Below are 27,817 nucleotides of genomic sequence, written 5' to 3' on the forward strand. Positions count from 1 at the left end.
CATAACCTGTGCGAAATACGTGACCGGACGTTTGGTCGGCGGACGTTTTGGTCGGCGGACGTTTTGGTCGCCGGTCAAATGTCCTTAGATATTAAACAGTACTTAGATATTAAACAGTACTTGGATATTAAACAGTACTTAGATATTAAACAGTACTTATATATTAAACAGTGCTTAGATATTAAACAGTACTTAGATATTAAACAGTACTTAGATATTAAACAGTACTTATATATCAAACAAAGAGCTGGTTTCAATAGTAAACTCACTGTCACCATTTGACCGGCGACCAAAAGACTGGGGACCAAAAGACAGGAGACAAAAAGACCGGAGACCAAAAGACCAGCGACCAAACGTCCGAGCACCGCAAAATATAGCCTCTTTTTCTAGACCAACATCACTGGACTACAATTGTTTGTAATTCTTTTGAAAATAAACCACTTTTGTCCTTCCGTAGAGACCGAACATTGTAATGTGAGGAAAGCAAAATAATCGAACAGACTGTCGGATTAGTCACTACATTTTGGAATGCCTGGCCTCGAATCAGGGGGGCCATCTTGTAGCTTTTAAAGACAATAGTATTCCGGCTCTGACAGATTGCAGCAGATGGACCTCGGCGGAGTTTTGCGAGCGTGCCTTTAAGAGCTGACAAACAAGCAGACTCCAGACGAACATCATCTGCAAACACGCTATCCGACTCCCCGGCGCAACGGCATGATGAGCCGCGGTGCTAATGCACTCGCACGCCGCGTAACTGTTAGCAGGCGTACCCCGCCTTAGCCGTTAGTGCGCTTGCTAACGAGCTGCCGGAATCGGACATCCAACTGTGCGAAGGTGGAACAATAAAAGCAGATTCCAATAACAAGAAGACGCAATTTAAAGAAAGGCGCGGCAGACGTAACTCTTTGGACTAAGAGAGAAAAAAAGGCAAGCGAGCAGCTTTATGACGGCTGGGAAACAATAACGGGAGAACTTGGCCGGTTTTACAAGGCAAGCGAGGATGGCGAAGCGAGCCATAAACGTGTTTTATTCTTCGCCCAGGCTCGACCAGTTGGGGAAGGTGCGTTAGCTTTAATGAGCGCGTAGAGGAACGGAAATGTAGCGGAAATAATTTCACGCAGACGTGTCGGCAAACAAAAGCCAGTTGGAGAAAAAAAAAGACACATTCGGCCAATTAAGGCGATGCTCTATTATGGAAATGAAAGGAGGGAAGCCTTGAGAGGTTGAATCTAGCATGATGCCTGACCCCCCCCCCCCCCCCCACACCTCCCCATCTTCACACTACCCTCCTCTCTTTATGCAGGAACTTTTTTTTTTAATCTACCCCAGCGCTCTACTTTGCCGCTCCCTCCAGTCATAGCGTTATATAACACGCCTTCCTCATTTAAAAGGAAGCTCTTGATGTTGGCAAATTTCTCCATGTATTCTTTTCTTCAAGCATAAACATAGTTGGGGGGAAAAAAAAAGGCTCGGCTGGTCTGACAGCTGCTAGATTTTTAAAAAGCATCCCCCTATCATCACCCTCATCATCAACAACAATAATAACGAGGCCCAGGAAACAAAACGCTACTCCGGAAAAGTGTGGAAAAGCCCCCCAAAAAACAAAAGAAAAACATCTAAAGCTGGAGTGGTGTGGTCTACACAGTGGATAATAATGGCTTGGAGCAAGAATTAAATGGTGGCACAAAAGGAGCTACTAGAAGGGACGAAAAGGAATCAAAGTGATCCAATTTTTGCTCCTTGTTGACATGTGAAGGACTATTAAAACCACATACGATTTAAACTGAATGGGGGTTTAATTGTGACCTGTGTAGCAGAAGAGGGAAATCTTTAGGGTTCTGGACATGGCGGAAGGACGACTATCAATCTGTTGTGTCCCCCTGATGGGGAAAAATGCTTGTCAAGGTCTTATTTTGAAGGGACCATTTCTCAAAGTTAGGTCTGTAGAAGCACTGGAAGTTCAGTAAAGTCACATAGGCAGAGAATGTGTCTCTCTACACCTCTACTTTTACGCTATTATCATTATTTTCTTTACACCTTGATGCCTATTCACTGGTCTAGAATGCAGAGCTGCCAAACGTCAAAAATCATATTTTGTAGAGGGTAAAGAGAATATTCACACTGTGACCTTTTTGCCTAAAGGCACTTCCCAGTGACACGTACAAAAATAAAGCTCAATATGACCTAATTATGTTATGCTTTTCAAATAGTTTCTGTTTTTCAATAGTTAATTTTTGCAACTTTCAAAATAATAGAACATTTGGACAAATTAAAAAATGCAAAACTAGAAAGTATATATACATACATATATATATGTATATCTATGTATATCTTTGAATATCTATATATATCTAACTATATCTATCTATCTATATCTATCTATATCTATCTATATATATATATATATATATATGTATATCTATCTATCTATATATATTTATAAACTTACTTATTACTTATCTATTTATGTCTAAAATGCCTTCGCTATTTCTGCATCTTCACCCTCTTGCTACTGCAACAACGAAATTTACCGAATACGGGATGAATAAAGTTATCCAATCCAATAATGTGTAGATGATCGGACACTTTTTGGGGGGGGATATTAATCCGTGTGGAAGGGCAAAAAAGGTTCACAACCCAAAAGGTAAGAAAAAGAAAACCACTTTTATCCTGCATATCAAAGTTAACTTCTCCCAAATTGAAATCTGAAAGTTAGCAGTAACTCCTCTTGAAACTTGCCTCTGACTTCCACATGCACTCTGTGACTTAACAATCCTTCACTCTTTCCTCGTTAATGGCTGTGAATTTAGCCCGTACCACTAAACTAACGACTTGTGTAAGATAGGGACTGAAAATAAACATGTGCAGAAAACAGTAGCCTTTGGGGGCAGCTTTCTTTTGGAAGTGGGTCCGCCAAGTGAAAACAACACTTGGAGGAAGAGGATGAATGCCACTCAAGCATTTAGGCAGCAAATCTTTAAGAGGGCAGAAAGGCAAAAGTGGCCAAGAGGAGGAAGAAAAAAAAAAAGGGGGCGCAAGGCTCGTTAGCGAAACACAAAGTAGGAGCAGGCTCTCGTGTGATCTTGGCTGTCCTCTGATGTACATGACAAACGAGTCATCCGACTGAAAAAAGAATGAGACGGGTGGACTCCGTTGGGAGGAGTTGAGCTCACCCTCGCTGTTGTCGAGATAATCGAGCGCACTCAAAACAATACCGGCGCAAATCATTCCTCTGGATTGCTGCTCGCAATGCCAGGACTCGACAATTGTGAACAAATGATGTTTGGCCACTGACTCTCACAGTCATTGAAAAAAAAAAATATATATATAGACACAAAAAACCCTGCAACCTACTCTGTACTTACCGGGAAACAACAATCACTAAGGATAATGATTGATTCAAGCATTTGATGCTCTATTTGGAATGACATGGTCATTTAAATGATAAATACACCAACTGTGATACCAGAAGTGTATTTGTAGTCAGTCTTGGACTGGAATACAGTAATTATTTTCAAGGACTTGGACTAAAACTCTAGTTAACCATTTACATTTTTTTTTTTTTAATTTATTACAAGCGGAGCAACACAAATAAACATATATTGTCGTAGTAATAATACTAATAATAATACTTTGCAGTTTTTCGTTTATCGATTTGTCTGCTCTACATCAACCACAATATTTGAGGGATTATTGTTATGTTCAATCAAATTTCATGAGAAAAAACTACTTGAAGACAGTAATCAACCCATGAAAACTATCTTTAGATGCAGACAAATCATGTGACTAAATAGTTTGATAGTTCTTTGCCCTGATAAACAAACTGGAAACCCACCGACCTCACCAATCCAATATGGCCTCCAATATAAGCAAGCGTAGCTTTTATCGATCTTTGGACAAGGAGCCTCGCCGGCGTCTCCCCGGTCCATGGCCGGTGTCAAATTGAATTGGGAAGTGTCACTTAAGAAGATAACTTCCCGAGTGGACTTTTTTGTTCTTCACCAGCGCGATCACGTAGGGTCAAACGGGCCCCCGCCAGCGACTGATGGCGAGGCTTTACCGGCCCGGGCCGCTAACCCCTCGGGTGTCTGAGCCCAAGACTCGTCCGTCTATCGCTGCAGGTGCGAGCGCTTGGCCGCCCGCCAACCATCGGTGATCCTTTTTAGCGGCGTCGGGAGGCCAAGAGGAGACGTCCGGCGCAAATAGAGGAGCTCTTAGGAGGAACTCATATCGGTAGAGTGCTGCTCTGACTCATGCGTGCGGCGGGTCAGCGGCGAGGCGAAATACAGCGGGCGACTAATTGCGCCGCTTTGGATCCGGAGGGAAATCACTCAAATGGGAGCGCGCTGATCAATCTGCGCTGCTGCTGCTGCTGCTGCTGCTGCTGCGGCAGGCGGGATGGCGGGATGGCGGTTGGGAGGGAGGGTAGTCTACTGATGGAGTGGGCAGCTTTATGGCTCTAGCGCCGCATTTCTCAGCAGAGCTTCTTTTGCCTGGGTGTGCAGGAAGTGCTGCCGCAGATCGCATCTAATTCACGTAGATCTACGCCTCGCTTTAACGGTTAAGTTGATGTGTACTACTTCAAGTATTCCTATTGGAATTTAGGTTTTAGAGAAGCTTGGGTTTTTTCCATACATATGGTTAGAATTAGTTGGTGAAGAGGGTTTAATCAGTTTTTCTATAAAAGTAGAATGGACTGCGTTTTGTTGTTGTTGTTTTTTTTTATCGGGAAGCGGTCAATGGAGTGGGTATTTAATCATAGGTGTAGTGTGCAGTGGGTCCCAATGGCTCCATTGTTACGGAGTTGTGGTTGTTCCATTAAAGAACTTTTAGATTACGGACTGTGAGTCATGGGTCCAGCAAAGTTTTCAATGTTGGGGAGAGGCGGCAGGGGGGGGGGGGGGGGGGTTGATTGTTTAACCTGAAGTTGTTGCTTTTAATCTCTTGGGTGCTTTCTATTGGCTCCAATTTAAAATCCAATCTGGTTAATCTTAACCAAAGTGATATTTTGATTGGGAGTGCAATCATATCAAGTTGAGAGTCCAAGACAGAAGGATGACGTCGTCATTAATTAATGCTTTTGGTTTTCTTTTTTTTAAATTTAATTGGATGTAATGTTCACTGGGATTTTGTGGCAGGATTGTAGTGGGGTGAAGAGAGGATTGATTGCTTGGCACAAAGCTGTCGACAGGGTGGATATTTAATCTCTTTATGGGGGAATGGGTGTGGTCCATTGGGACTCTCAATGGCTCCTACGTAATCCATACCTTGTTTGTCGGATTGCTAAGTGTTGTCTTCAAAGAGGCCAGGTCAAAAAAGTATAGGAAAGTGGGCAGAATTCCGTTGTAAGCTCATTTTTTTGTAGTTTTGTGGGAAGTTTGGGGTTTCTTCAGACGTAGTTGGTACTTTTGGATACTGTAAAATGATTGGGATTTGATTTTTGGTTCCTCAAAGTAACGGGAAAATCTTTTGGGGGGCATTGGTTGTCATTTTCAGGTATTTTCCAGTTTAGTTTTTATATCCCTGCATAAAATATTTGATTGTTTGAATCTATGGGGTTCTCAGGTGGCCACCTAGGTTGTTTTCTCCCAAAATATTTCCGTTCCAAGTCCAAACCTACCAAACCGAGAGTTGATGCAACACCAGTGCAATTTGAAGCAGTTTTTTTTTGTTTTTGCGAGGCTAATTGTTGCAGTGAGGAGTCCATGGTTGATTTCCACAGGCAAAGCAGCATTCATTCCGTTTCAAATAATAAAAAATAAAAAAACACTGCGGCCTGTTGTAATTAGGCCGGCTGCATGATCCTCCCGCAACTCTCCCCGATAGCCACCAGAGGCGGTGGCTAATTATGAAAGCCGCCATTCCAAGGTGAGCCGGGACTGGAGTGGTAGTAAACAACAACACAACACCTCAGGCGGGTTCTCCCATCCCCTACCCCCCCTCGCCCACCAATTACAGCCCGACGGGAAAGGGAGAAGCGTAGAAAAAAAAACAATTTGATGCAAATTCACAGCGCCGATGAAGGCGCCAAGCTTCCGGCGAGCGTTTACGCTCAGAGGAGGAGCCCGTTATTGTTTGGTCTCGCATTTCCTGCCTTGAAAAAAAAATAGAAAAGTCCCCTCTTTCCATTTTCCACCTCATTTGTGTAGAAATCAATTCACCAGAAGAAACGCCGCCTGTCTATTCAGTCAATTTAAGGCGCCGCCGCCGCCGACTGCCCGACGACCGCCGCCCTTCTCCGTAGGGCTTAATCGTTTTCACGTGTCACACACGCTCCATCCCCTCTAACCTGATTTGTCCTCGTTATGGCGAGCACTTATTTGCGCGGTAGCCTCGGACCGAGAGGTATTAGAAAGAGAGTTCATTTTCTCTCGTCCCTTGCTGATTTCTTCATTACATGACTAGCGTAGAGACGCCAGAAACGCTCTTAGCGACGGGGGCTTCGCCGCTTAATAAAGACCGGATCACTTTGAACCCGTGTGACACACGTAATGAAGGCCCGGTGAATCGCAAGGGAGGAAAAAATACAGGCGCATAATGAAATGAAACAAATACGCAAATAAGGCTAGCGACCTTGCGAGGAAGCCATCAGTTCCACACCATCGGACCGCCGCGGCCCGAAGAGCCGATAATTGTCTCTTTTGTTGCGTGGCGCATATTTACATCTGGGACTAATTAGCACAGAACTGGTATCAACGGCTCAGGCAATACATAGCTTGTTGTTTTAGTTATTATTATTATTATTAGTAGTAGACAATGCAGCTTGATGTCATGCTAAGAATCTTCTATTTACTTTGGGAAAAAATCAACTTCTGCACTGGTGGGAAAACAACATGGTATTAAGAATAGTGGTAATTTCTTCTCTTTAGGTTGCCAGATTAGCCTTAATATGATTATCACATTTTTAGTATGTAAAAAAAGGGAATTGCGTTAAATGTTCCTGTTGATGTACAAAATTTAAGTCAGGAGAGTCCAAAATTTATTCCACCAAGGGCCACAATTGGTACATGTTTTTGTTCCAATTGACAGTTGAACCAATGGTTTCTTTGGTATTAATCTGCAATGAACTGACTACACTTTTTAAGACACCAGATTGGGCAAAATGTATCCTCATCATTAGTTGGCATTAAAAAAAAACCTGCACCCATGGGGGGACCTGGAGGAAAAATGTTTGGACAGCCATGGTTTAAGGTTTGAAAATCTTTGGTAAAACTTGTTTACTCACAGAAATATGACATAACAAAAAGTACTTTCCACTAGAGAAAATAACTGTAAAATGCAACATACACCTGATTGTCATAACGGTGATAAATGGCAATCCTTAACCATGACTCTACTCCACTATTAAGCAAAAAAATACTATTCACACTGTAAAAATACTATTCACACTAATCAATGATCAAGGTTATCTGAATTGAAACTCAACTTTCCCATAGAAAAATGACAACAACTTTGTTTTGCATTCCCATCTTGACATTCCATGACCGCTGTGACAACAATTATTTCCAAATGAGGGTAACACCCCTGTCCCACCCAGCCATCGGCGAATAGAAACAGGTGCGAGGATTCGTCCTATTGCGAGATGGGCGGCATTTTTTTCCTCATCCGAAGCGCATCTAATCAGATCTTAATTCCACTTATGAAGATCGGGGAGATAACTTTTGATTCATCACAATGCTTTAATCACCGTCGCCACACTACCCCCCCCCGCCTCCCTCTTGTTTCCACCTCCAAGCCAGGAGATGGACGGGAAAAACGCTTCGAAGATATTAACAATATTAATGACCCGTGGTCCTCGTCTCCTTAATGAGAAGAGTTATTAACCATGATTATCCGTGATGGAGCGCTGGTAATTCCCTGAAAGCTCGGGGAAAACTACCCGTAAATCGCACCGTCTTGATGATCTGACTACACTGGGAGAACGTAAAAAAAAAATGGCAAAAGGATACGGAGGAGGACCAAACTAGCGCCTCAACTCAACTTTAGCGGCTAACGAGCGAGCTAACGGATTGACACAACTGGAATGCTGAGGCGGCACTCCTGTACGCCCACTTGCCGACATCGCAATTACTGGAAGGAGGAGCCGTATGGCCGAATCCGAGAGTGGAGAGGGGCGGGGCTTGTCTGCTCAATCCTTGAGCCTTGAAATGTCATTTGCCAATCACACTCAGTATCTCTGCCTGGCTCAATACTGAAGTTGTGTCCTGTCTTAGGTTGTCCCATTCGCTACTTGTCGTGTCCCTTTCTGGAAAGGCTTACCAGTCCATTATTTACTACCTCTATCCTGTCCTATTCATTTTTTCTCTCATCCCTACTACAGCGAGCTTCCAACAAAAAAGCTCATCCTCCACTGCAAGATTTTGTACAAAAAAAATCCCAATACATCAACAAGGGCTGGCTCTAGAGGTGACTGTGTAGTTCCCTTAAAAGAAAAGTACTTTCAGCCAAAGCATCTACCTGGAACTCAATTCCAATTAACATATGTGAACTCCCGGAACCTCTTTATCAATCATCTTAAAGCCTGGCTGATAAACGAACAAAATTGCGATCACAAATCTATCTAATACTATACCACATGTGTGTAAGTGTATTTGTGTATGTGTATATAGTATGTGTCATCATTTATCTTCAACCTACACAAGGGAATAAAGATGGAAATTATCCCCCGGCTACAATCTTACATATTTACATATATATATGTTCATTAACATAAATATAAATATGTTCATTAATATGTGCTGTCTCTTATTAAATAAATGAAACTCAGAGATTCCTGTCTTACTACAACTACAGTCCAGACCAGTTCTATCCAGGCTTAAGTATTTATTGTTCTACATACTTACATACTTACTACTTCTACCCATTCCAAATTCTATTAACAACTTAAAAAGGCTGATTGACGACTTGTACTGTATTTTCCGTACTATTTCCCTAGTTTACTACAGTTTTTTCGTCGTATCTATTCTCCAAATCCCACCTGTGCCATTTACAGGGAAGCAAAAAAAAAAAAAAAACATGCAAAAGTCAGACAAACGACTCCTGGCTGAAAAATCCCGGCAGCGATGATGCTAACGGTCCCATTTTCTCATTAGCCGCCGGCCTTAAAAGCATCTTAAGGGAGTTCGGACACCTACTGACTTTTTCCTTTTTTTTTCTTTTCAATTTATTATTATTATTATTTTTGTCATGACACTGTATCACGGCAACACCTGCCGGGCCCATTCCAAGATAATAATCCCGTTCCGACATGCCGCTGCAGCGCTCACAGCGGCCAAATTGGATTGTTTGCATTAGCGGCCCGCTGAGCGCCACTCGCTGGCTTTTTTTCTTTTTTTTACTCTCTCTCCGTCTCTCTCTCTCGCTTTCACTGCTGTTTTTTTCTTTTCCTGCCTTAGGGGTTTTATTAGATTCAAGCGCTCCTTCATAAACAAGCGCTTCTTGTGGCAAAAAAAGGTAAACAAGAAAAGAGGAATCAGCTAAATGCGGACAGGCCGGCCGCTTTGTGGACACACTCCATTTATTTCCTCCAATCAAAATCCTTTAATTGGATGGAGGGGCCGGCACCTGCTTTACACACCGTCGAGCCCACCATTGATGTGTGCACTGCGGAAGGGGGGTTGGGTTTAAGAGCCTTCAACGTAAGGCCTTCTCTTCTTTTCCTTTTTTTTTTTAGTGTGATCAATTTCAGATCAATAACAGGATTTGTTAGCCCCCCCCCTGTGGAGTTACAAATGAATATTTTACACTTTAAGATGTTTTTTTCCTTAAATCTGATGCTCAAAAGGTCTTTAAAAACACAGACGCGATAAACAAGCTTGTTAGATTTCCCGTGGAAAACTGCAATCACTATAAAATGTTTTATAAGCATTTTACAGAGTGTAGTATACATAAAATATGGCAACATTTAGTGGTGGGGTTTTGTGAAGCTGAGGTCTTAAATTGATAAAGAAAAGTGGGGGTCCTAAGAATTCTGTCAAAAACATGGATTTTGGTCTCTGAACTGCACTAAAATGAAAAGAAAATTTGACTTAAAATGGCTTGATGATTAAATTAAAGCTAATTTTAAGTCAGTTTTCCATGTTTTGTATTTAAATTTTAATTAAATAATAAAAACTGTGGCTATTTTTAAAACTGCAAATTCCCTGGAATCTTTTGCATTAAATAACCATTACATTTATTAAGTTGGAATCTATTTTTTTCCATTAAATTAAACTAAATAAGTTAAAATTAAAATCTTGCGATTGTAGTTAAGTCCTTTAAATAGCTCAAATATTAGGAATAAGCATAGGTTTAAAATAACTTTGCAGATAACTGGAAATATTTGTTCTATTAAAATACGTTTTTTTCTTTTGAAAAATAGAATTTGAACTGCATTAACCGGTTATTTTATATTATACCAGCACGCATAACATAAAATCACGAGTAGTTGTAAAGTAACAATCTCATGCTGCTTTTGTTTTTTATCACTTGTGCGGTGAGCACCAAACCGCATTCCACTCGAGAATACAAATGCCCAGCAGACAGCAAAAAAACACAACCCAAAAAACAACAACAAAAAAACATAAAAAATGTCGTACGGCCAACACACATGGATGCGCGTACGGCGATACAAACGCGGGAGATGCATCACGGCGCCGCTCGACAGCACCTTTAGGATGTCGGGGAGGCGGAATGGGGGGAGGGGGGGCAGGGAGGCCCCACACAGTAAATAAAAATACAATTTCCTCCAGTGACACGGCCATTCTGCTGTGAGCCACGCTCTAATTACTCGCGGCACTTTGAGCAATGGCTCCGCATCGGCTTCACGTGATACGCGCGCCTGATGCGCTTTTAACGAGGTGCCGGAGCTGGTCGCTAGTCGCCCAAACGTCGTCATAGCAACCGCATCCACATTAGCCCAACTGCAATGTTCCGAAATATTTACAAACTGGACCTGGAGGGGGGCCATTTATGAATTATGACATACCAACGACAGGTATAAATGTCCACTACATTTAGGCAAGTTGTAAATTCTATAAAATAAAATGAAAAATAGACCAAAAACTCAATTTAAAAACAAAATCCACTACATCCAAACAGCTACATTGACAATTACGTCGAATAGAGGCATTTTTAGATGTGGTAGAACCCCATGTATGTATTAAAAACTATTTAAAATGAGATTAAGGCATGTTTTTATGGGTTGGATCACTGAAATGAAGGCTTTCCAATTGCAGACGCACTTAAAAAAAATCTTTAGCTTGTGACGATGCGCTCATTGCTCATTTGGGAATGGAGACGGTTCCACCCGAGAGAATCAATCAGTCAATCAAAGTCTTTATGGCGGAGGCCATCTTAGCTGGGGTGCGAATTGGCTTTTAATGGAATAGAATTGATGTGGTGTTCTGTTATCATGTTGACACCAGTTCCATCCAAGTGTCATGTTAACTCATTGGCTGCTCTCAAACATTGGGTGGCTTTAATGGGAGTAAAAACGGGTGCAACGCCTATCAGTTAAAAAACATCGCCAAAAAAGTCAACAAATAGAGACCTAAGTCACAAACACAAAGATATACAACCAGCTAAAAACCAAAAATTCAAGAACTAAGTCAAGAATCACACAAAAAAACCAAAACCCTGCCACTAGAAATCACAAAACAAATCCAAATTACACCAATAACAAGTGAATCCAACCAAAAATTGTGAAAAATCTAACCAAAAACAAACTAAAAACCCTACAATAAGATGAACAACTCTGAAAAAACATAAGATGAGCCAATATAAACTTTCATAAACAACTGGACAAGAACCACATTGACTACATGGAAGGAGAAACTGCATTGAAAGAGAGCAAAACAACTTTAAGGTAATATTTTTTGCATCGACATAAGTTGCAATGTTAAGGCACAGCAGGAACATGTTTACAGCAAGTTTGGGCGCACGCTGACGCAGGCATTCACGCAAGGGACAGCGTTCCTTTGGCGTTGATTCAATTCCAAAGTACATCAAACCAGCTTTGAAAGGCAAAACCTCCCCATCCCACTAGTGGAAGGAATCAAAAACCACAAACAGGATGAGCTTTACTTCCTGTCTAATTAACCACATGGCCCAGTGGATACACCCCGATAGAAAAATATTTTTGTACTGTATATCTTGGCTTTATCTTGGCTCAAGCACCCCAAGAAGCCCTTGTGAGGATAATAGGCACAACATTTTTTGGGCTATCATCACTAAATCAAACAATTATTAATTCATATCAATTTGTATTCTTCTCATTCCACATTGATTGATTTCCCGTCTTATTTTGCTCATTTTGGCACTTTGAAAGGACTCCATGACAAGAGTCACCACATGGCCTGCACACATCCGTCAATCCTGACGTGAAAATCTTGAAAGGTCAGTCTGGACCAGTCGTAAAAAAAAAAAAAGAAAGCAGTGCCTTGCCAAACTTTGCCCAAGGGAGACTTATTCATCACCTGGCTGCAAATCTCAAGCGCTTTTCAAGTAACGGTAATGAACCGCCTTGAGAAGGATTCAAGTTGGAAAGCAAAAAACTCACCAGCCAATTCATTCTATGTAGATTATTCTTTTTAAAGAGTAACTCTACCGCCATGGAATTCTCGTTTGGACCCGCTGTGACATTGTTGGGACGTGACGCGGGGCGGTAGATAGAGAAGACGAACAAAAGTGAGAGAAAAATCAATCCGCCGGCCAGTCTGATTGATGGGCGGAGTTTTGGACAATTTCACGCGAGGAGCGACCTGAGCAGAGATGACAGCGGGCGTATTACCCGCCGTAGATTGATACCTACCCGCCTAGAGCAGAAAATAGGTTGCCATGACCGCTTAATGCCACGCAAAGCCAGGCCCGACGCACTTTTTACCCGACCGGAAGGGATAATTGAGTCAATTAGGAGCGTCGTAATCCACCGCCAAGATCTTCAATCCGAGTTTGGGCCGTGGTCTTAAGGATGGGAAGTAAAAAGAAGCCTAAAGATCGGAGCTGTTTATCCCACTGCGTCGGGGAAAAGAACGCCGGGATTAATCGGGATTTTATGGACGTTACGGACTGACAATATTAAATTGACGTTCTACTTTAAGGCAAGAAACAAACAAAACATTCAGAATTGGAGAGGAGTGAAAGTGGAGGAAAGTTAGTTGTTGTTTTGTTCTGTTCGGATAAGTTTTGTGGGAAGAGTTAGCTATTGTGGTTATAGGATGAAGGCTAAAAGTTGCGTTGGTATATGATTATTCCGGGTCTAACATGTTACTTGGACAAAAAAATGAATTGTAGGACATTGACAAAGAGTTATGAACAAGCAAGGACAATTTCCAAGTACAGAGATTGTTGAAATAATGTCTAAAAACATGATAAGAACTATTTCAAAAGGGTAAAAAACTATTAAGAACCAATGAAGAACCCAGTAAACAAACCAACTCCACAACTATGTTGAAAAAAATGCTTAAAAAACACAAAAAACAAGCCAAAAACCAATTCCAGAACAAATTCAGTCCAACACAAGACACAAAGTCAATGAACCAAAAAATAAACCAAGAACCAAATCAGATCAAGTTGGAACTGCACCAAAAAATAATAATCTTGAGCCAAAAAATGCTTGTCAAGTCAGTCTAAAAACTAATAAAAAACCATAAACCAATGAAGTATGATAAAACAGCAAGTCAAAAAACTTAGAAAACCTAAACCCTCAATTTAAAATTCTAATTCAAAAACCCATAAACTTCCATTGAAAAAGTTCTATATTTGGTTTTCCATCACTATTATAGCTTGATCATTTTTTTATGAAAAAGTTTGGAAACGGCTGGTATTAAAAATCAGCAATTGCCATGTGAACAGACACAAGTAAAAGTAGGAGGAGCATAAAGGATCGCGAAAGGGGTGGGGGTGTCTAATGACACGGAGGCTGACGCCGTGAGACGCCACTTAACTGATGAGGAAACGCAAGAGTCGTCCGGGAAGGCCAAGGACGGACGGACGTACGCATGCACGCACGGGGGACAAGAGCTTCACACGCCTTGTCGCGTTTTAGCCTAGAAAAATCAGGCATTTAAGAGAATGTGGTAATTTGGATAAAATCAGATTGAAGAAATCTAGATGGTCTTATTCCATTGAGAGGAATAATGTTTTGAAATAGAAAATATTTGGAAATTGATGCTTTTTGCCACTAGTGGGATCTTTTTACTGTTTGGGATTTGTATAAAATGGCCTCGGCGTCGTAATCAGATCATCAGCCTAAAGTTCAGTGACCTCACCGGGAAGCCAAGCGACCCCTGAGCCAAAGGCGGCGTGTTAGGAAACTCTCGGATGAACGCGCCGGTAGCGCGAGAGCTACGATTGCGAGGCGCGTCACTCTCAGAACGACTCGGGAAGCGACGCCGTTGCCGAATTGGAGCAAAGAAGGGGACGGGAGATGAACTCTGACCAAAGTGGGATGATGGAGCAGGACCATGGACAGCGACCGTTTACATGAGGGAAAAAGAGTCAACTACTCCAGACCCTGGTCACTTAAGTAATAGGTTGAAAATTAATTAAAACACAATTAAAAAAATGAATGTAATTGCTCTGAAAACTATATTTTTTTGGAAATATTACATTAATTTAGTGTTCATTACCTTTAATATTTATGGTTAAATTGTAATTGCAATCCAATTTCAACAAAAACAAATAACAAAGCGGGAATAGTAACTATGCCAAAAAAGTTGTTAGTCCTTAAAACTTACCTTTTTGTATTAAATGTTACTTTAATTCAATATCCAGCATTTGTATTATTCATAGTTAACTCATAATTGAGAACTTGAGCCAAGTTAAAATGACTATTTATGCCAAATATGAAACATATGCTCATAAATAAATGTAATATGGAAAACATTATGGCTTAATTGAAATAAAAAAGAAAGTAAATGAATACAACAGATTCCAGTTAGTGTAAATGTTAGTTTGGTGGCATTAAAGCCCGCGGGTCAAACGTTGCCCACCACTGGTTTACTGGCTATAAAATATTCATCGGCTAAGTGGTGAAGCCGTTTGCCTTTTGAGAGCTTCATGCATTGTTTAGGCTGAATGGAGGAAGAGGAAAAGAAAAATAACGGAAAAAAAGGGCAGGGGAGGAGACCTGGGAATGGGAGGAAGTGGAGAGAAGTGCAGTGGAAAAGAACCCGGACCCCCGACAATGAGTCGCCCCAACTTCACCTGCTGGCTCTTTTTTTAATGCACTTTTTTTGGTGGTGTTTTAATTGCAAGCTGTCAATGAAGCGGAAGCCACTTCTGGAATGTTCCTGCGGGAGGCGGCGCCGCTTTTAGCCCACGCGGCAGATGGCGGGCGTAATGCGAGACCTCCTTTGGGGGGATCGGCCCGCGACAAGTGTGCTCTTTTAAGCAGACGGACGCCCTACTGTACGCCACGCTGCAAAGTGACAAACGACAAACTTCGACCTTATTTGCTTTCATCTTCACTGTTGGGTGCAAAACGCTCGCATCTGGCAAACTATGACTTGACTTGTTTTATTGCTATGCAGGCGGGAAAACTTTAGATGATGTGGATGCTAAAATACAACAAACTACATTAAAGATAACTTTTCCTATAACTTTAAAAACCCATTTTAATGTCGTCATGTCTGCCAACAAGTTTGCCATAATTAATTGACTATAATAAATTGATTAAAGTTTTTTGATGGGTGAAATATTTATTCTAGACCTTAAATTTTGTTACTACAAATTACTTTAGCAGGTTGTCCCATTAGTTATCATAAAAACAGTAATGCAGTAATCCCTCGTTTATCTGCTTCATAAATTACAACACATGCCGCAATATGTGGATAACTGCAATGTTTTTAACAATGTTTTTTATATGTTGTCTATTTAATATTATTAAATACTCTATGTATAATTTTCCTTACTGAAGGTAGACACATAAATAATATCCAATTGTAATTTGTCTTTTTTCTGCATTTCATGTTTGTATTATTGACCATACTCTATAAACGTCCCCTATATATTTGGAGTATATTTTGTGGTAAATTGGATATAAACTAATCTGACACCTATCACTGTCAACAATGGTCAATGGCATTTTGATAGTTTTCATAAAATACTATGGATATATGAGGGAGAGAAAGGGACACAGATTAGAGTGATGAAAAACAGCGATAGTAAGGTGTTGACAGAGTCCAGCTAGGGAAATGAAAGAAGTATTTTGAAGAATTAATGAATGAGGAACACCATAGTAAACACAGCGTAGAAGAAAAACCTGTAGTGGACCAAACTGTGACAAAGATTAGCAAAGACAATGAAGATGAAGAACGCAAAAGGCAGAAAAGTTGGCCTAGCTGACATACCTGTGAAGGTATGGACATGTCTAGAATCCAGTTTTTAACAGAATAGCTTAATACAATTCAGATGTAAGAGGAATATATGAGAATTCTATTGGTTCCTGTCTTCAAGAAGGGAGTTGTTTTATGTCTCATGGGAAAAGCTGAACATGTAATAGTAGTAGTACTATATATAATAACATGGAATCTGTGCATTCTCCATTTCTTGCATTGTTTTTTTATTTTTTTTAAACCACAGTTGCTTTTCTATGACCTCCTTACTGCGGGCACGATATCACTTTGCGCGAATGGGGGGGTGTGACCGGTCCGCATTCATAATGAATGAAACTTATATTACTGTAGACATTATCAATGTATGAGCTTTAAGAAACACAAGGTCTGCCCTTTTTCTTCTCTCTCCACTGTCCGGGCGGGCGGGGCCCCGCCCGCCCGGACCTGTCTGCCTCGCTCTTGTCGTGTTTTGAAAGCGAGCTCGCTGAAACTTTAATCACGTGAAGTCGATGTATGGATCTAATACAGTACTACATGTATATTATTTTAGCTCGAGAGGAAAATCGGATACATGTCCAACTCAATGATCGCCAAAAATAACTCAAGTGGTTTCCACTTTTACTTTAGAAACAGCTTTCTCGCATACATAGTTTTTTGGATACCTTATCGCAGTTATTTGTGTCATTATTTCACTTATGAGTCAGTATTTGTAGATTTATTTCACTATTAAGTCATTTTTCTAGTTTTATTTCACTATTGAGTCATTTTTTCTAGATTTATGTCACTATTGAGTGTTTTTTCTAGAATAATTTGACTATTGAGTTATTCTTCTAGATTTATTTGACTATTGAGTCGTTTTCTCTAGATTTATTTCACTATTGAGTCATTTTTCTAGATTTATTTCACTATTGAGTCATTTCTTCTAGATTTATTTCACTATTGAGTCATTTTTTTCTAGATTTATTTCACTATTGACTCATTTTTCTAGATTTATTTCAGTACAGATTCATACATTTTTGTTTATTTCATATTTTTAAATCAAGTATTTTAGTTTTCTTGACTTAAACATCAAATTTCTCTTTTTACTTAACTGATTTGATTAATTTGAGCACTCGGAATCCTCCATAGAAATTTCAGCACACTCGCAAAAGCCACTTAAGATGTGGAGTACTTGATCGGCGCTCAAAGGAAATGAACACAGCCTCGGTCCGGAAACGTTTGCCGTGGGGGGGCGCTGTAAGAGGAGCCGGAAATCAATGGTGGGCTGATCCCAAAGCAGAGAATTAGCGTTCCCCGTCGTAGTATCAGGTTGGTGAACGGGGAGGAAGAAGAGCCTCCGAAAGCTGAAATGTGAGGCAACTCATAGGGCTTGATAAGGAAATTGGCCAAATGCGTTTTTGTTGACGGCTCGTGTTCCTTCCCGCCTCCCCAAAGCCAGTCAAACGCTCGTAGGCAGCAAGAGAAGAAATATAGGGGGGTGTAAGATTGGGTCCAGTTCTATTATATCGCCTTCTTTAAAGCATCTGAAGAAGAATGCCGTGCCCACATTCAGATTTCACTCTTAACATTAACATTCTGCAATAATGAATAGACGGTGTCAGACGTCTCCAACCATCTTAAGCAAAGTAGAGTCTAGAAAGAAGGTTTTTGTAGCAATATATACACAACTATGGCATCATCATCAAAATAACTTGAACTTAACTATAATACTAAACACACAGAAACAAAAATATTGTGTATTAGAACAGAAAAAATGACTTGACTTTTTGTTTCTGCCCAAAAACAGAAGTTAATAAACAATGGCAAAACCTGCTCATGAATATATTATTAGTTCTGCTACTTCAAAGTTAATATTTAATTTTTGTATAAAAAGTTCACTACTCTAAGTCTTACTTCCATTGCAGATTCTTTCAAACTAATAGTTATAAAAGCTATATACAATGATTAAAGATTAAAAATAAAGCAAAAAAAACATCATTTTCAGAGAAAGTAATACTAAGTACCAAGCGAAATTGAAGAATTAGTTTACAAATGAGATAAATGTGAACATTGTGAACACACACTGCAAAAAGTCGCTATCATATCTCGCAGTGCGATTTCTCTCTAGAGAACATTAAACTTCACACACACACACACACACAAAAAAGCACTGGCTTCTCATCCAATCACGGTAAAGCTGCAGTGGTAAAGATGGCGTCGGCCCTGCTCGGTCGGGCCTGAACACGCCGCCGCTGAGCGCACAGCTGCGTACCGCAACTTCCATTCGGATTAAATGGGAACAGAAGAGCCCATTAAAGTCATTTACATACATTTCGGGTGCACTGAGGGTGGGGGGCGGGCGCTTGGGGTGGGGTGCAAGAGCTGATGCGCCAGCGCATGCGGTGCATACATTAGCACTTGAAAGCGTACATCCCGCTGCAACGCGGGTATATGTGATAATATATTATTAATCAGAAGCATATCAAAAAGGAGACTTTGCATGACGACGTAAGACTGGAAGCAGGAAGTCCAACAGCTTCCTCCCTAGTGACAAAGTTACTGCCCCGCCTCGTTTAGGCGTACAAAAACAACAAATGGCGTGTTTACTAAAGTAGAGAAGAAACACATCCGCCAGCCGTCCTGCTCATTCCAGAGCAACAGGATACTCTCGCTTCATTAGACTTGAGTTTATAGTTTGCTGTTAAAGTTATCCACTGTGGATTATAAGCACAATTTTGCCATTTTTGGCCTTAAAAATTTCGTGACCGGACGTTTGGTCGCCGGACGTTTGGTCACCAGTCTTTTGGTCCCTTTTGGTCGCCGGTCAAATGTACTTAGATATTAAACAGTACTTAGATATTAAACAGTACGTATATATTAAACAGTACTTGGATATTAAACAGTACTTGGATATTAAACAGTACTTGGATATTAAACAGTACTTGGATATTAAACAATACTTAGATATTAAACAGTACTTAGATATTAAATAGTACTTAGATATTAAACAGTACTTAGATATTAAATAGTACTTAGATATTAAACTCTCTCTCTGATGAATATAATTTTGAGAGCTGGTTTCAACAGTAAACTGGCGACCAAAAGGGACCAAAAGACCGGCGACCAAACGTCCGAGCACCTAAAATTCCACAAAAAGTATCACTACAAATCCCTCCCCACAAAATAAGGGCCACTTTCACCAGTGAAAATGAATGTATTTTCATTAACTATGCCAAAAAAAGGGGAAATGTCAGCATTGGTTAACATGCAAGAAACACAAACTGTCACTCAAAAACAAGCTAATTTCATCAAAACGGCATAGCGAGAAGCTGACATGTTTTCAAATATTGGGGGTTGGGGACTGATGGAAAGTCTTTTTGAAGATTACAAACGTGAAAAAAACGTTTGTGGGGGATGAAGACATTGCCTCTTCATCCTCTCATTCAAAAGTCGGCGTGTCAGTTGGAAAGCAAGACGTGAAATTCCCCCGCCGGGTGTGCAGGTCGTGCACCCCGCTGTGCGTGCGTGCGCTTGTGCTTCAGAGTGTGTATAAGAAGGTTTTGTCACTGCTGATCCCTGAGGACCTTTTGGGGGGTGTTTGATAAATCCCCGATGTTTTAATCGAGCGCTGACCTTGATGAAAGCAGCCGCCACTGTCGTTTATCAATTAGGGGGGACGGGACAGACTCTGAGGCCCAGTGGATGCAGCCATTTTGATTTTTTTTCTTTTTCTCTACCTTCCAGAATCTCTTGAAAAATAATCCCTACGGTTCTCCGCTTGGTAAATCCAATCCCCGACACTTGCTACGTGACAAGTGTACCCTTCTATCCCTCCAGATGGTGTACTCCCCATTTATTGGAGATTTTCAAGCAATCATATTTTAAGGGTTACAGTATACGCTCCATTTTTTTTTTTTTTTTTTTGCAATCTGAGGTTGCACAGATTTAGTGCAGTAGCAAATACTGACTGCCATATTTGGCTCTACTTGTAAATGCGTCATCATTTAAAAAAAGGAATAGATAATACATGAATATGTGTGTTGTTTGTATGTTTTTAAAACTATACTGTACAACAATTTATCTGGATATACTAGGAACCTAATCCAATTCATTCTTTGCTGTAGCAAAATATTTTTAATTGTCAAATAACAGCTGTACTGACTTATGGAAAAAGATGGCTGGTGTTAAAAAACAAGGAAGTTGTATCTTGAATTATGCTCATATCTAAAGAGAAAAATAAACTAGTGACAGCTTTATATCACAACCAAACTGTAAATCAAGGAACTCACATTGAATACTTAATATCTCAACCATACCAAAACTAAAGTAATTGCTCAAACAACAGCAGATTGCTCCAAAAAAACCCTCAAATTTGACCAAAATATGTCATAAAAACACAACAGTCAGTTAAGTCCCATGTAAAAAATCATCTTGAATCCAAATTAAAAGCAGCAACAACACAAAAAACCTTCTTAAGTCAAAAAAACACGTTGCATCAACACATCCAAACAGCAAACTCCAAAAAAACCCCATCAAAATATAACTGCGTTTGAATCTAAAATCTAACGATGTTGAGCGAGATATGAGAAGTACCAGATATATATAATTCAACGACACCCGAAACGCATATAGCAGGAGGATCTGAGGACGAAGGTGGATTTTTTTCCCATCTTTACATCCTTCCGACCCCCCCCCCCCCCCCTGCCAAATCATTCCATGTAGATACTAATCCCTCCTTTACTCCGCTTGCCAAGTCAAACATTCCAAAGGGAGCGTAAACAAGTGTCTGACCGCTAATCTGCACGTGGGCGTCGCGTGTTTTGCTGTCGCATCTCAGGAGAATACAGCCGCCACCGCGCTGTGCGGCGTCGGGGGGATTTGGGCTCGGCGGAAGAGATTTTTTTGCATGCCCTATTGTCAGTTGGGAGGGGATCTTGAAGGCGCTTCTTCATGTTTAACACAACTCATATCAGGTCGGGAAAAAAAACACAAAAATGGATTGAATGTCTAAAATTAGATCAAAACAAAGTTTTTTTTTTTTTATTTTGGCCCAGAACCGACCTTTCGGGAATGGCACCCCTCAAACACCGGACCACAGATTGACTTCGCCATCAGCAAAACGACAGAGCGACTGCTCATGTGTAAAAACCCACCCATTGCCTTTACTGTGTGTGTGTGTGTGTGTTGGGGGGCGGGGGTAGGTGGTGTTCCCAGACTCCGCCCCCTATCCCTGCAGCATTTTACAGTCTGTTTAACTTAAAAAAATCAGCATGTCCCACTTTTTCCGGGCCTCTGTAAAAAGAGCGCTTCGACGTTATTCGTGGATCTCATTGAGCTCCTGGCAATGGAACCAGCTTCGTAGGCACAGCTGGGAAAACTGCTCATGCTCGGTGTTTACGGTAAGTACAAGTAAGGACACTTGTGTAAAAAGGATGCCGGTGGAAGTACACATAAAGTCAACTTTCGCAAAGTCACGCTTCGGAAACTGTTTGCGGGATAAAAAGAGGGCCATCTGTTTTATAAATATCCGTAAAAATAAGAGACTTTAATGGGCTGACCTATAGTATTGATTTCTACATGACCGGACATTTGGTCACCAGTCTTTTGGTCCTTTTGGTCGCCGGTCAAATGTATTAGATATTAAACAGTACTTAGATAATAAACTTCTTTCTTAGATATTAAACTCTCTCAATAATATAATTTTAAGAGATGATTTAAACAGTAAACTCTCTGTCACCATTTGACTGGCGACCAAAAGGGACCAAAAGACCGGCAACCAAACGTCCGGCGACCAAACGTCTGACGACCAAACGTCCGAGCACCGATTTCTATGACCTAAAGTGGCTTACTGTTGCTTTAAATCCAAGACTTTTGGAAGATGTTTGGGCAACAATAACTTAATTTTAAGGAAAACTTTAGGAAGAAATGTTACTTGATTACTGTAAATAGGCAGCATGCAAATGCTCCATCTTGGGGGCGGCTCGTCCCGATTGAGGAAACCGATCAAGCCTTTTATTCCGACGACGCAAGTCTAATCAGCGATCGGCGGGGCTCCAACTCGGGCCCGATTATTTACAGCACGCTTTCAAAAGGTTCTGCTGATCTCACTCGGCTCTTATCGGAATACGCCGACAATAAAAAGTGACTTTGGGAGCTCCGAGAGCCAAAAAAAAAGATGAGTAGATTAGATGCCATCCGAATCAGAGGTGCATCGGTCCGAGGGGCCACGAGGAAAGCCACCGCACAAGCGTCGCAACCCTCTCGCTGACCAACCCCCCCGCCCTCCTGCCCGCCGCTTGGTACTGCAAATGTGACTGGCCTCAAAGTGCTGACTGGCTCACAGTCCATTGAGTTTGTGCTCCTTATCAAATTACAGCCACCTCAATAACCCGCGAGCTGCAGCACGCCGCCAGAAATGAGGTTTTCTCCACAGCCGCCCGCCCCTTCTTTCTTTCTACTCTCGCAATTTCTAAAAAAAAAAAAAAAAAAGAGAGCCGGAGAGGGTTTGCGGATGTGAACGTTTAGTAATTTTGAGCAGTAGAAAGGCAGCAGGGTTGGGGAGGATGGTGGCAAGGTACTGAAGCACGGAATTGTGTGTGTGGAGGGTGGGTTGGTGGTGGAGTGGTGTGTGTGTGTGTGTGTGTGTGTGTGTGTGTAGGGGTTTGGAGTCAACCCACCAATTTGCTGGATCCGACAGATGATCAAATGGAAAGCAGTGACTGTGTAGTAGAGGATAGACGACGGAGCTCATGTTGAACATTTGAAACTGCTCTTTGTTCGAGATAAATTTTAAAGGTCTTAGTCTGGTGTCACATTCAGTCTTGAGCTTGACTTATTCTCCATCTTCGGTCATGGTCTCGGTTAGTATATTAGTCTGTGTAGGGGAATCAAGTCAATGAGATCGATATTAAACAGTACTTAGATATTAAACAGTGCTTAGATATTAAACAGTACGTAGATATTAAACAGTACGTAGATATTAAACAGTACTTAGATGTTAAACAGTACTTAGATGTTAAACAGTACTTAGATATTAAACTAAATTAACTCTGTCTCATTAATATAATGTTGAGAGCAGGTTTCAACAGTAAACTCTCCGTCACCATTTGACCGCCGACCAAAAAGGACCAGAAGACCGGCGACCAAACGTCCGAGCACCGAAAAGCAGAGTTGAAGAAAATTGCCCTTATCTAATTTCCTAATAAAGCACACTTTTTTCAACTATTCCCTCTCTAACTGAGGAAATATGACAATCCGAAGTTTTAATTCTCCCGCTCTTATTTGTCTTTGTGCTTCCCATAAATGATTGTTGACCAGTCCAAATTATACCTCACTTCTCCAGCCCATATCCAGTCAATTCCGGCTACATCCTTCTTGACCCTCAAGAGGACGAGTTCAACGAAAAACATTTGGCAGTCGGGGGTCGTGCATTCCCATTTTGCTGGCCAGATGGCCTTTGCCTTCTGGGAGCATTTTTTCTTTTACTTCCAGTCCAACAACTGCTCAGTCACCCGATTCCACCTGGGTCCAACCTGAGCCCCTGTCAAAGAAAATGACACTGGCCCCCCAACCTCCGTTCCCACCCACCCGTCACCTGCGAATACCCCACCATCCCCGCCCCCCTGCTTGGAGGCGACTGCGCTGGGTCATCCGTCTCATTTTGCCGCTGTTATTACAGAGTCCAAACGAAAAGCCTCATTGCGAGCCATCCGGCCAGACAGCTGATGGATGTCACCGTGCGTTACCGGCGGAAGCGCACTGCTTCAGGCTACCGAGTAAATAAGACCCTTTTCACATCCAAGTAATCCATCTCTTCCCAGTAGGTGAGTTTACCGTAGCCACCTTTTGAAGACCAACTGATTTCTTTACCGGTTTGTAATTGGGCTGCAGTTAAGGCCTGGAATATAAAACCCAGAATGATTATGTTTCAGTACCATTTTGGGAAATAAATGTTGAAGTAGACGATATCTACTGCCAACAATGGTAGCCAAAAAGCTAAATATCAAATGGAAGCCTAAGGAATATGAGTTGATTTAAGATTGACTGAGTTTCAAAAATTAGTTTTGAACATTTGAGACAGGTCTTAGAATTTACAATAACTTACAACTCATAACTTAACTTACAATTTAAGGGTCTATAGATGGTATGTGGTCTCCCATCCCAGTCTGTCAAAAACTTTTCTGGGTCTCGGACTTTGTTTGACTCCCAAAAATAATGATCCTTACTTGGCATTCTTGGTCTATTTTATGGTCTTGATCTTGACTCTCAAAAGTCTTGAAAATCATTTCAATTTGCACAAACAGGAAAACATCCGAGAACAAGTTATGTCTGACTTGCTAAAAAAATACCAGAAAATAAGCAAAATAACCAATGCTATTACAAAAAATCACACAAGTACTTTTCTATCAGTTATCATTTAGTGAAAACTACATGTAAGAGAACAATTGAGACAAATATAAAGTCCCAACTGTTACCAATTCTCCCAACTAAAAATATACGATGCAAACAGGTCGTTCTTGCCCTCAACTGTCCGCCATTATTGCTCCCAATGTAACTCTCAGCCCTTTTGACAAGTAATTGATTCATTTCAGCGCTTGTAATTGGGCCATCTTTAATGCATGCTAATGGAGACCGGGGGATGCATTTATGGAACTGACATAAACCACCTTATCTCACCTCCACTTCTCACACTTTGCCCTTTCTCGCCACCCCATGTGAATTAACATCAATATTTTCTTACTTCTACCATCCAAAGCCAGCTTCATTCAAATGTTAATTTCCGCAATTAGCATTAAACAGTTGAAATAAGCCACCGTTGCACACTCACGTGGGGCGCCAGGGTTACGTATGCGTTGTTGTCAACATCAATGTGCAGTACTTCAACAAAATGAGGTCAGTGATCACAAGGTTGAATAAATATACAATAGAAATTCCTCAAAAAACATCCAACAACAGCATGACCTCAATTACTATTAGTTTAGCTATTACCAAACAAAAAAATCTAATGTACTCTAGTATCATGACTAAATATAGGTAGATTTGTAATATTGTACGGAGTAACTGTAATCTACATAAAAAAAAACACTTCCAAATGTACTCAAACCATCAATCAAACATTAAACTCCTCCCTTTGGAATCCCTCACTATTTTTCATTGGCCGCCTCACTCCAATTTTTGTTGTTGCTTGTTGGTGGAATCCCTGTAACCAAAAACCTCTTGTGGTCACAAGGCAGAACATTTTGCTCGTAAAGTTTCCGGTACACTCAGACACACGTTTGTTTTTGTCCCTTTATGTTGGGGGAAAAGACGGGAAAATCAACAAAGCAGAAGAAGAATGGTGATTCCAACAGAGGCTTTGGGAAAGATGGAAATGCTCCAAGGGGGTTTACAAAAAATACTATACTGCTTAGAATTGTAATATAGTTTATGGCTATTTTAGCTAAGACACATTCAAAGTCATTGACGGTATTAGAGTCAAAGTTGGTCATTCATTCCAATTCTAATTGACTAGATGTCCATTGCTGATAATGGCAGTCATCGCTTAATACAATTAATAAAAAATAATTAAAGCTGGTGTTTGGTGTAATGTTATTGTGAGAAAATGTGTGTGTGTGTGTTAAAAATTAGCATATGTTGATTAGTGTGTCCTAATTAGCCAGACTGTGTATTAATTAACGAACAATGTGTGACAAGGTGAGTTCATTCAACAATGTGTACCAAGTGTGAAGGTGTGTAGAATAATGATTTTTTTTCTTTCGGTATTACATATTCGTGGCTCAAAATACTCTGCAAATCATCTCGCTTGAAACGAAATGAAATGCCATTTCTTTCAGACACAAAAGAGGAAGAAAAATGAAAGTGTTTTGTGAATTACACGATAGGATACCGATTCATTCAACATCGAGACAATCAATGGCTATATTGCACTTGTCTGTCACAAATCCATTCAAAAGGCCTTACATCGATTTAAAACCATGACAATTTAGTTGCTGAACTATTGTCATTAGAATGATTACCATTTTAAACAAAATCTCCTTAGATAAAGAGGATTATTTGGCTCAATGTTTTGCATTTATATTCGTTTATACATCAATCGCTGCTTAACCAGTCTAGATCCAGATCTAAAAGAATAGATCGTAAAAACCCCTTCGTAATGATAACCACTCAATTCTATAAATGTTGATTTTGGCCACCTGAAAGTATTCCAAAACAAACTAGCTAATGGCTGCTATTAACCAGAAAAAAACAAATGAAGTCATTGATGTGGTTTAAGGACACCGACACCCCCCCCTTATCTTAAGCTTCCCTGATGAGCGTCGATCTCTTGAAGGACGACCATACCACATTCCAAACGTAATCATCACAGCTGCACTGGCCGAGTAATAATTGGTCTCACGCTGTTCACGCCGCACGTTATCGACATTAGCTGCCCGTTCCACAAAATAGAAAAACCTCAGGATACGACGTACTGGGGGTAAAAAAAAGGTAAAGGTTTCAGTGTAAGTGTGAGAGCTTTGTCTTCACGGTGTTGCCGATCTCCATCCCGTCCCTCGCTACTTTGCCGGCGGCCCGCGAGGGGCATTCAAGCATGGCGAGGAGGAGGAAGAGGAGGAAGAAGAGGACGTCCCCGGAGCTGCGTGAAATGAGCCGTAGGGGGGAAACAAATAAAATGAAAGCTGCAAGCGGCCATCCACGAGCCTTCCACGTGCTGCCTTTTCACGGCCAATCGGCTGAGTCTGACCTCCTGCCTCCCCTGCAATTAATGTCATACTAAAAAAAAAATCCATCATAATTTAGGGTTCCCCATCTGTCTGAGATACCTCCTACCGTTTGGGTGGGTTTTCGATTTGGAATCAGGCAAATAGAGCGGATTCAAAACAAAATGTCAGATTTTTTGTTCCAATTTAGTCCTACCAAATTTTTCCTGCATCCAAAAGTAGTACTTTAATGGGGAATGAATGTTTCCCTGATTTATTTTTAAGCAATGCTTCTTGAGAATTCTTCACACATACTGTTATGGACTTTTTTTTGCAAATTTGTTGATTTTGCGTGTTTCGGGGAAACTGATGTCGGTTTTACAACTTTATGATCAATCTTCACTCTAAACTGCGCAATTGTGCACTACTTTCGTCTTCTCTGTGCAGCAGCAATCATATGAAGCGCAGTAAATAAAATCCAAACTTTTTGATGACACCGTTTATGCGACAACCAGTGGCAGTAGCTCTGTCCACTCTTAAGTTTTTTGTGTTTTACAGCATGTTCTACATGAAAAATTAGAGGGAAGATTGAGATGCACCTGCTTATGGCAGGTGTGATACTGTTGTGCCCATAGCCAGTAATGATGATGTCACAGGTCGTCTTTCTGCACAGACCAACGAAAAATTAGAGGGAACATAGTTTGCGGTGACTTTTCGCTATTATTGAGGCTAATATTGCCGAAAAAATACGAAAAATATGACTCCATGTCAACAATGGTGCAAATTCTCTAACAACTCCAAGAAGCCTTTTGTTGTCCGAAAAGC

The 27,817-nt window shown here is 40.8% G+C and overlaps 1 protein-coding gene across 3 annotated transcripts in view; it reads right to left on the minus strand.

Annotated features, from left to right (window-relative positions):
- The window catches only part of rbfox3a (RNA binding fox-1 homolog 3a), a 257,697-nt gene that overhangs the window by 31,270 nt on the left and 198,610 nt on the right, over positions 1-27,817 (minus strand). The gene's annotated exons all lie outside the window — the stretch shown is intronic.

This window comes from Stigmatopora nigra, chromosome 15 (assembly GCF_051989575.1).
Source record: "Stigmatopora nigra isolate UIUO_SnigA chromosome 15, RoL_Snig_1.1, whole genome shotgun sequence".
NCBI classification, from domain to species: domain Eukaryota; kingdom Metazoa; phylum Chordata; class Actinopteri; order Syngnathiformes; family Syngnathidae; genus Stigmatopora; species Stigmatopora nigra.